The sequence below is a fragment of the Mus pahari genome, chromosome 9, assembly GCF_900095145.1.
Source record: "Mus pahari chromosome 9, PAHARI_EIJ_v1.1, whole genome shotgun sequence".
Lineage (NCBI taxonomy): Eukaryota > Metazoa > Chordata > Mammalia > Rodentia > Muridae > Mus > Mus pahari.
In genome coordinates, this window is record NC_034598.1 from 49,719,156 (window position 1) to 49,724,765 (window position 5,610).

General features: G+C 49.3%; 1 protein-coding gene across 4 annotated transcripts in view; it reads right to left on the reverse strand.

Moving 5' to 3' along the window:
• R3hdm2 (R3H domain containing 2) overlaps positions 1 to 5,409 on the reverse strand; it is a 119,296-nt gene extending 113,887 nt beyond the window's left edge. For 2 of the 4 annotated variants that reach the window (XM_021204455.2, XM_029542039.1), the window contains exon 1: positions 5,123 to 5,200. The gene's annotated coding sequence lies outside the window, so the exon portion shown is untranslated. Of the gene's footprint in view, positions 1 to 4,679; positions 4,737 to 5,122 lie in introns of those variants that run through there. The other 2 variants (XM_029542049.1, XM_029542040.1) reach the window with 2 other exon arrangements.
• Between the last annotated feature and the right edge of the window lie 201 nt (positions 5,410 to 5,610).

The following is a 5,610-nucleotide window of genomic DNA, read 5'->3' on the forward strand; positions in this document are numbered from 1 at the left end:
CATGTGGGCCTCTGCTAAAGTACAGATCACTGGCTGTATACTAGAAACATGTGGGCCTCTGCTAAAGTACAGATCACTGGCTGTATACTAGAAACATGTGGNCCTCTGCTAAAGTACAGATCACTGGCTGTATACTAAATCTACTCAGTAAGACTCAAACTGCAGGGCGGAGAGAAGGCTCAGCAGTTAAGAGCACTGACTGCTCTTCCAGAGGTCCCAGCAACCACATGGTGGCTCACAACCATCTGTAATGGGAGCTGATGCCCTCTTCTAGTACACAGATATACTGCAGACAAGACCCATCCATATACATAAATAAATGTTAAACTCCTTCATTCACTCATGCCCACGTGTTATCTAGTCAGTGTATATGAGGAACAATCTTGGACATGAGGGATGTAGCAGTTCATAAAATAGGAAAGATACCAGTTCTCATAGGTATTAGGGTGTCGGCATAAGTAAGATTACAGACAAGAAATCAAACAAGGTAATTTGAAAAGCTGGTGTTGGGAAGCTGCAGCAGGTATATTCCTGTAAGTGTGAGGCCAGCCTGGGATTGTACCAACATTGAATTCGTATTCAAACTTCCTCTCAATTGCTTTCCTCCTAGTTATTAGCCTTTTTACTCAAGCTTCTCTGAGTCTGAACCACCCTTCCAGGCACCAAGGACTGACTGAGGCAAGACTGATGCACTTGAGCAAAAACTCTACACAAATCATGACAAACACCATAGGAGGCAATCCCAACAAAAACACCAACTGTATGCTTGAAAAACTTAGTCCTTTTTGTTTTGTTTTTAAACTGGGTCTCACTGTGTAGCCCTGGTGGTCTTGAATTCACAGATCTCTCACTGCCTCTGTCTCAGGACTGCTGGTATCAAAGTCCTGTCATGGCTGCCTCAAACTTATTCTTTCTAATATAAACAGTGATATGACATTAATGCTCAGGGAATGTTTTTGGTTTCTGGTTTTGTTTTGTGTTTTTTAGCAGCTTGTGGGAGGAGGATGGACACACAAACCCTTAGAGTCATCTTTCTCTACCATTAGGTGGACTCCAGGAACAACAGTCAAGTTCCCAGGCCTGAGTAACTGTTGCCAGTGCCTTTACCTAATGATCCAGCTTGCTTGTACTAACCAAGCTTTTAGAAAAGACAAAGGCGCTTTGAAGATTATGAAAGGCAGGTTTTGATCGTTACTAACAATAAATCTCAGGTCTGTTGGCAGAGTTCTTGCCTAGCATGCTTGAAGCCCTGGGTTCAAGGCCCAGAAGAGAGGGAGGGAGGGAGGGAGGGAGGGAGGGAGAAAAAGAGGGAGGAAATGAGCATAGTAATAGTAGCACATGGCTATAACATCAGTACGTGAGAAGGAAATGCAGGTTGAAGGGTTATCCCTGGCTACATAGCAAATTTGAGGTTTGTCTGGACTGCAAGATATACTGTCCAAAATATAATAATAAAGGAGACCAGCAAGATGACTTAGCAGTAAATGCATTTGACAGTCTTAGTTGGATCCCCAGAACACACATAAAAGAGGATTACTAACCAACTCCTCCAGTTATTCTCTAACCTCCACATACAACCATGCATGTATCCACTACCACACACACCCTATACATACAATAATACAAACATACAATAAGTAATGACAAACTGCAGCAAAATGATGCATTTTTGACACAAAATATACCAATATACCCAAAGTGGCATATCCAAACCTGCTAGTGAAGGTAAAACAGCTTATTGCATTACATTAAAACTAACCAGACCTGGTGGCACACACGCCTAATCCCAGAACCTAGGGGGCTAGGGAAGGGGTCCAAGGCTAGTCTGGGCTATACAGAGTATAAGTCTGATTTCAGTACTATCTCCATAATTAACAAATTTCAACATTGTCTGATTTTCTTTAAGCCCAAGAGAAAAATACCAAGAAATCTCAAAAGAAAGACCAAATTAAGAAAATGTCCTATCTGCTTGTAAATATAAAGTCACAGATAATAGAAGGAATGGACAGAGTACCTTCAACAGAGAGATAGGGCAAGTGCTCTGCATATCCCAAAGCACTTAGAGAGCCTGCTTCTTTTATTCTCAAACTCAATGAAGGGGAATGGGGCAGGCATGGGGGGGGGGGTACCAAGTGCTCTCTAAGACCAAATCCTCCACTGCTAAAGGAATCTACTTTTACAGTTTTAAGCTCACTGTTATCTACACAGACAGGACCATTACCGCCATCAACTGAATACTCATACTGAGTCCAGCCTGCTCACCGACACCAAAGCATGCTGTGAAGGAGTCTCACAGGAGCCCTAAGACCATGGACACAGCCTTCAGACAGTAAGAGCACGTGTTGCTCCTGAAGAGGACTGGGTTTGGTTCTTAGCACCCACATGACAACTCTTAACTGCCTCAACTTCGGGTCCAGGTGATCCTATGCCCTTGTGGCCATTGCAGGCACCAGGCATGTAATGGCACAAATACATGCATATAAAATAAAATAAATCTGTCAAAAAGAGAGAGAGAGAGAGAGGACTAACCACACAAAAGATCTTGCTTTCCCTTCTCCTTTTCCTCAGAAAATATCCCAAGAAGTGGGAAAATATTATCTTCCAATGAATACATTACAAAATCCTGCCAGAAGTTCACTACAAGGAAAGAGCTCAAGAACACAGCCAGGCTGAGTAGTCCTTGCCAGTACCCCAGCTGTTTGGGAGGCTGAAACAGGAGGCTCGAAGGAGTCTAAGAGTTCCTGGGCAGACTGGGCACCGGCAGGCCCTCTTACCAAGTCAGTTGGTAATGAATCTGTGGAGCAGTGAGGCATGATACATGCGCCAACGTGATAAGGACACAGCCATCAGCAAAGCAAAAAACAAACCTGTCCTTACAGAAAAGACTAAAACTCACAGAAAGTGGACAGGTGACAAGAGGTCAGCAGAAAAATTAGTAGGAACCACACAAATCCTTTGCAATGCAGATAACCAAGGAAATGTCAAGTTAGGGCCCCTTGAGGAGCCCCTGATAGAGGCGAGAGAACAGGGCATGCAACTTTATAAGGGAAAGATGATCCAAGAACACAAAGCAAGTGCAGCCTCTGGGCAAAAGCATGCTAGAGCGTTCTAGCAATAACCAGGTGGTCAGTGTATACTTTAGGGGAAACTGGTGTTGCAGAACCGCAGTGTTACAGGCATATGTAAAGACTTAGTTTTCCCAGCCCTCGGGAGGCAGAGGCAGGCGGATTTCTGAGTTCGAGGCCAGCCTGGTCTACAAAGTGAGTTCCAGGACAGCCAGAGCTACACAGAGAGTCCCTGTCTCGAAAAACAAAAAACAAAAAAAACCATACTGTTTTCAGCAGGACATAATGCATATTTCAGCAGAGCACACATGTAATCCCTGACTGAGCTCAAGGCAGTGACACAGGAAGACTGCTGAGTGTGATACCAGCTTGGGCTAGAATAAGACTCTGTCTCAAAGTTATTAACAAAGATGAGGAGAACCAGGTTAACTCTGAATCAGGAAGCTATCCCCTCTTCAGATTCCTTTCCACTAAAAAAAAAAAATTTGTTTTGTTGTTGTTTTGGTTTGGTTTTGTTTTGTTGAGACAGGGTATTGCAGGCTGTCCTTAAATTCTATCTGTAGTGGAGGAAGATCACTTTTATTTTTTTTTTTTTTTAATGGAGGAAGATCTTAAACTTCTGATCCCCCTGCCTCCACCCCCTGAGTGCTAGTACCACAGCCCAGGGCTTTGTGCTGCTAGGTAAGCACTCTGCAAACTCGGCTATAATCTGAGCTCAAGGCATACCATTTTTCATCACATTTATTTACTTATTTATTCACTTTTGCTACTGCTTTTCTTTTTTTTCTTTTTTCTTTTTTTTCGAGACAGGGTTTCTCTGTATATCCCTGGCGGTCCTGGAACTCACTTTGTAGACCAGGCTGGCCTCGAACTCAGAAATCTGCCTGCCTCTGCCTCCTGAGTGCTGGGATTAAAGGCGTGCGCCACCGCCCGGCTCACTTTTGCTGCTGTTGATTTGTTATTTTTGAGACAGGATACTGTATCAGAACCCAAGTTAACCCTGAGTTCTACCCTATACTCCTGGTTGGCCTCGAACTCGGGATCGCTGGTGCTGTGATCCTTGGCTGTCCTAGAACTCGATTGGCAGACCAGGTCGGAGATCCTCCTGTCTCCACCATGAGTGCTGGGATTAAAGGAGTGTACCACCACCATCACCACCACCACCACCAGACTGGAATTGCAACTCTTAAAAGTTTTTTTGTTTTTGTTTTTTGCTGACATTTCATCAGCAAGGTTCTCTGTTCTACACTGTGGAAATTAGTTTCTGGGGAGGAGAAATACATCTAAGAAGTGAAATGAAATAACCTAATTCACAACTTCGCACATCTACTCCAACTTTTATCTTTTATCCGCACCTTGTGGGATGGGGACTTTACTGAAGAAAGGAAAAGTGCTTTGGGAAGAGAGGCTGCAAATCTAACTGTGAAAATACAATAAAATGCTAGGAATCTGTGGCAGTGGTACTTGTCACATCCCCAGAGCCTTCAAGTTGCCTACCAACATCAGCTAGGGCTGTAACTTCTCAAGTCCTTTTGGGTGTTGGGGGAAATACAAGGCCACCCCTTCACTTGGTTTTAATGCAGGTTCTGGGTGTGTGGTTGGGTCGTTCCTCACCATTTTGCAAAAACAATTCACTTTGTCCGGGCAGAGTTACTCTGCGGTTAAGAGGCTAATGGTGACAGACGCTGAAGGCTGTTTAGCCCTACGAGAAAGCACCAGTTTGAGCTTAGCACAGGCCCAACTTCTTGGAGCTCCAGGACATCTGCCGGCAGAAGCCAACTCAAAGCCGCGTCCAGCCGCGAACTCCAAACGGACAGGGACGAGCGCTCGGCGCCGCCGCTCTCCGGCGCAGCCAGGGCCACCGCACCGCCCGGCCCCTCGCTCGGCCACAGGTGGTGCCGCCCCCTCCCCGCGGCCCGCGGCCCCAGCTCCGCGCGCTCCCGCGGCCCGACCCTTCCCGGGCGGCCCGGCCCGGCCCGCCGCCCGCACCCGACCCGCGGCCGCCACGCCCCCTGCCCGCGCGCCGCCCGCCCCCCCCCGGCCCGAGGTGGCCTCACCTCACGGGGGCCAGCGCGGGGAGGGCGCCCGGTGTCCGCCCGCCGCCCGGGCCCACGGGCGCTCGGCTGCGGCTCGGCCCCGACGGCCGGCGGCGGCGGCGGCGGCGGCGGCGGCGGCGCGCTTCTGGGGGCGGGCTCTCCTCGGAGGGGGTCTCCCCGGGCCCGGGGCGGGGAGGCAGGGGAGCGGGGCGGGGGAGGGGAAGGGGGCTCGGGAAGGAGGGGGGAGAGGGGAAGAGAAGGGACCCAAACCCGGAGAGGGAGAAAAGGGGGGAGGGGGAGAAGCAGAAGGGGAAGAAAGGCCCGGAGTCCGCCCCCCGCTGCGGCCTGCGCGCTACGTCACCACGTCCGGCGTGGTCGTCAGCGCGTCCTGCGCCGCTCGCGTCCCTGCTTCCTGTGTGCGCCTCCCCGGGCCCGCGGGCGCTCCTTCGCCGGCGCGCGCCCTCGCCTCCCCTGGGCACGCGCCCTGCGCTCCCGCCTCCCCGCGGCGC